Below are 5,139 nucleotides of genomic sequence, written 5' to 3'. Positions count from 1 at the left end.
TCAAACCGCGGAAATATTGTGGGTAATTCGGAGAAGTCACGTTCTTTTACAGTGTGCGTCAAATTTTGAACTTCCCATGCAGAAGACACTGGCTCGTCTTTTCAGACTGCCGTAAATGACACTGTGACACTGAGGTTTTTAAAATGTCACTCTGTTGCTCTGTAATTCAACCAAAAAAGAGCTCGAAGTGACACTCAGCAAACAAAGGTTATATTAGCGCGCTGTAAACTTCACCGCCGCTGGTAACCATGGAGTGCATGCCGGAAATATCGCAATAGCTGGCCTGTGCCGCTCGTTTGCGGATGTTCCGCGACCACCTCAAGAGCGGCGACAGCGCTTCTAATGATATATATATATATATATATATATATATATATATATATATATATATATATATATATATATATATATATATATATGGAGATATATAATTATAGATATGTAGCACCAGGGCCACAGCTACAACAAGGGCGAAAAATGCAGTAAAAAAGAGCACACTGACTAAGCAGATGCCTCGTCAGATAGGACTCTTAGACATATGGTGAACTGAACGCATGAGGCGCGCGAAAAATCCACGCACTTCCACGACGCGAATAGTGAAGAGCGGGTGGCACTATGCCTGAAGGTCGACGATGGTTACATCGAAATCGCCTGCTAGTACGGCGCGAGGAAACGTCCCAGAAGAACATGCTCAGCAACGCCTTTGTAAGATTTCGTGCAGGAGAGTTGTCTCACAGAGCAGCGAAAATATGAATAAATCAATGATTGAAGGAATGACAGAATAAGTGGATGAAGAAAATTGTTAACAAAACTTCTGGCGGTTGAAGCATTTCACATCAGAAGCCAGCTAAAATCCGAGCTCAATAGGGCTCACCCAAAAAAATACATTCTGTTCTTCTGATCCACTCAGCCTCGGACTCATCAAAGCTTCCTTCAAACAAGACTCTCTAAATAATTCTAGATTTACCAATGACACTTACTCTCGCTCAGAGTCATTGCAATTTTTTTTAATCGAACTCACTGGGATTTCAACTTACTATTTGGTCGGAGTGTAAGTGAGGCTTGGTGTGGTCATTAGAGAGCTTGGTTACCTGTGTTCGCATGGGATGTAAACACAGCGCAAAAAATATAGACAAGGACAGAGGAAGAGACGACACCGCACTTTCTCTGTCCTTGTCTCTATTTTTCGCGCTGTGTTTACATCGCAAGCATGAACTACCAGCTAGTCCAACTTTCGCTATTATTCCGCCTGTGTTTAATATTTCAAAAATAAAGCAAATAGGAATAGAAAAGCTCAATAGACGTCATAGTGGTGTATGGGACCCTGGAGATAGATAGTCCACATTTATTAGCAGTTTGTGACTTGGCATGAGTCTGTCTGAGTAGAATTTATTTACATTAATCGGTTTCCATGGCGCTGCCTAAGAATTGATCTCAGTGTGCTTGACCTTGTTTGCTTTAAGAAGCTCGGACGAGACATCGCACACCTGGTTGTTATTGTTGTTTGTTGCATGATACCACAATTAATTGTAACTTTTAACGTGATTTGTGATTCCTTGCCGAAAACTATAACTGTATATTTTTTTTGCGAAGGAGTTTACCATCATTGGCGTGTGTTAATTGTACAACACTAGATTCTCACACAGTGGGCTGCATTCGAATCCTGTTCAATGTTGAACATTTCTTTACTTTTTGGAAGCAATAGTGGTTACGGACAGCGGCGATGACAGTGCAGTAGCAACGGATATTTAGGCTGTGTTCCTATTGTTAGACAGCACCCAAGTGTTTCAATTTTTAGAGAGCACGTAGACAGTCTACGCAGACTGCTTAGAAGACACCACCGATCCCATGCTGTCTGAAAATTGGAACACTTCTGGACGGCTTTTACGCGACGATGCGCCACCTTGTGTAGAGAAGAAAAAGCTAAAATAAACAAATGTAACAGTTGTATTTTCTGGCTTATTTCATTGTGAAATCAAAAACAAATAAACATTACTTGCGTTGAGCGTCTGGCAAAGCGTCTGCTTGTGTGCAGAAGACCGTTCCGGCGAGATTTGATCTATCTGAGTGATTCGCTGAGCCGCCATCTTGTTTAGACAGCAACGTAGCCTGCATCGTATTTGTGGACGATGCGGTCTCCTCGTAGCTGTCCATTTTGCTGGCTAAGTGAGAATTTGAATAAGACTTAAGATGGCCGGCGTTCATTTAGCTGTCTATTTAGACGCCAACGAGGAGTATTGGAACACACCCTTAGGGGACCAAGTTTTGCTATTTCAATGGTCCCATTACAGCTTTTGTTGGAAATTCTGACTTTGAAGCAGGTCTGCTTAGTTTGTTTTTAACGAGGTCAGTAAAGCAGATGCATCATTGCTTTACAACTAGCATCCTTGAATTGAGGGACGGGGCTATGATGATAAAGATTAGCTTTTGACTCACTTTTTGTGAAATATGTCAAGGACAAAATCTGTTTTGGCCACTTTCAGCACATCTATTCCCATATTACAACGACAAAATCTCTATAGCTTCTGGTGTTAACGAAGTACTTCTGCCCATAAATGCATGTTTTGCGCTGGACGTGCTGAGCGTGAAAGGCATAAATAAAATGAATGTCGATAATATTCGTAGCCATAGCAAATATAGACAATATCGACGGGTTTCAACGTCCCCACCTGTGCACTTGTAGTGTTTCTTATAGAGTAAAAAGTGCCCACATGCTACCTCACACCGTAAAATATACCCGTGCTTAAAGGCGCGAGCTAGGTCGATTAACGCGGTCGAGATACAGGTGAGAAGAGCCTATATATCTCCGGTACACTTAAGGTGCATGCAATAACATCAACCCGTGTGCCTGGTCTGCCACCAATCGATACTAAAGCAGAGTGGAAACACGCTACCCGTCTTAAAGGAGCAAGTAGAAACTTTCAACATTGACTTTAGGGTCAAGCTATCTTAGCAGGCATGAGAGATGACTTGTATAAGCTTCTATGTGCTCTACTTTTAACGCGAAGCAACTGTCCTAAACATGCTTCTCTCCCTAGAGAGGCCACGTTCTCCTAAACCAGACATACAGACAGACAAAGATCTTTATTGGGTCCTGAGAAAAGATGTTCTTTTAAAGCAATGTCGCGGGCCACTCCCACGTTGGATCGGGGGACCTAGCTTCACCGCTACATTGTGGGATCATTGGAGAGCCCGCAGTTGTGGTAGCAACTCTGAACTTCGTAAGGCAGAGTCTAAATCCTTCACTGTGAGCCGAGTTGCGCCCCGTAACGAGGGGCACTGCCAGAGCATATGTGCTAAGTCACTAACCTCACCATAATCAGGAAAGTAGAGTCAAAAGCCTCTGAGAAGACCATGCTGAGAAAAGATAGACTTGGATAGGACCTAGTCTGGAGAATTCCTAGTCTGGAGGATAGGACCTAGTCTGTAGAAACGGGATGGCCTCAGGTCTAGACAACTTGCTGTGCGGAAGAGCACAATACCACCTACTCGACCGGTAGTGTTTAGCCACTTCCCTGAATGTAAGTAAAGCGTCCCTGAACATCTCACTGCCAACCTGCGGACCTACGTTCTGCCCAAGCGGAGGGTTAGTGCGCGCGCCCGGGAGTAAGCAGTGTCAGTCAGGTTTACTAGAGAGTCCAGTAGTGGTTCGAGATGTGCAGGAAACCAGGTTTTTATTATATGCTGCGATTATGAGGTATATTTACATTTGTGCAGATTTTTTCTTTGAACATACATTTATCAATCAATGAATCAAAGAACTTAATTTTCACCAAAAACAAAAACATTTTCCCGCTCACGCTGATTTATATATATATATATATATATATATATATATATATATATATATATATATATATATATATATATATATATATATATATATATATATATATATATATATATATATGGAACTGTGCGTGCTTAAGTATAGATATCGATATGGAGCACTATGACCAGCACTACAACAAGGGCGAAAAATAGAGTAAAAATAGAGTAAAATAGGCTGGAGCCTAGCGTAACTACAAGCGCGACGTTATCTTCCTTTTTAACATTGCTTGAAGATCAGCTACATGCTGCCCAGTTATGTGCCTCCTGTATCATCCATACTTCTGTATAACTATTTTTTTTTTACATCAGTGCGTTTTTTGCTCCTGTTTTCCTTTTGTATGCCTCTTTGTTCAATTTTTTTTGCTGTTACACTGTACGCATAATTTCGTTTATCCTACATAGTGTTACTTTGTTAATTTTCACCATTTTTACATAAATGTATTTTTTTCTTCAGTTTTGCCATTATAGACCTCTTTGATCACCCCTTTTTTTACGTATTAGGATGTACTATTATTATGATGTACTATTACGTCTTCTCGTCTGCCTTTGTTAACCGCCACTATTTCTATGTATAACTGAATATTTGATATTTGTATTGTCATATTGTAACAATTCAATATGCCCTTCCTGTAAAGATCTCTGATGGGATCGACAGTATGAATAAATACTAATAAAAATAATAATTTACGGTGAAAAAAGATGGCCGGGAAAGAAGCTGTCGAATTACAGCTTGACAAAGCCCCAGCCACCCATCGGTGGCGAAACGCCAGGGTACAGCACCTGATAAAGGTGGGGAAAAATGCATAATAATAGTCGCTAAACAGTTACAAATTGATATCATAGTGCATTCACTACGGGCGCAGGTGCACTACAAGGTCAAATGTACCTAATTATACACTTGCTAAAAATAAGTAACGAAGAAAAAAAACAAAAAGGAAAACAAGGACAAAAGCATAATAAAAGGTAAAACAAAGCCAGAGAAGAAAAAACAAAAAATGGAAAGAAATATATTAGGCACTTCAAGTACATTAAAATGTACAATGCGCAGTTATGTTCTAATATGCATGCGCATATGATTCACACCACACACACACACACACACACACACACACACACACACACACACACATATATATATATATATATATATATATATATATATATATATATATATATATATATATATATATATATATATATATATATATATATATATCATATGAATAATGTAGGAAAAGGAAAACACAAATAACTTGCGAAACACATGTATACTCCAATATTGGAAAAGGCAAGTTTGTTATGTGAACA

This window comes from Rhipicephalus microplus, chromosome 8 (genome assembly GCF_043290135.1).
Source record: "Rhipicephalus microplus isolate Deutch F79 chromosome 8, USDA_Rmic, whole genome shotgun sequence".
Taxonomy (NCBI): domain Eukaryota; kingdom Metazoa; phylum Arthropoda; class Arachnida; order Ixodida; family Ixodidae; genus Rhipicephalus; species Rhipicephalus microplus.
The sequence above is the reverse complement of the archived record's forward strand: the minus strand, read 5'-3'. Positions refer to the sequence as shown.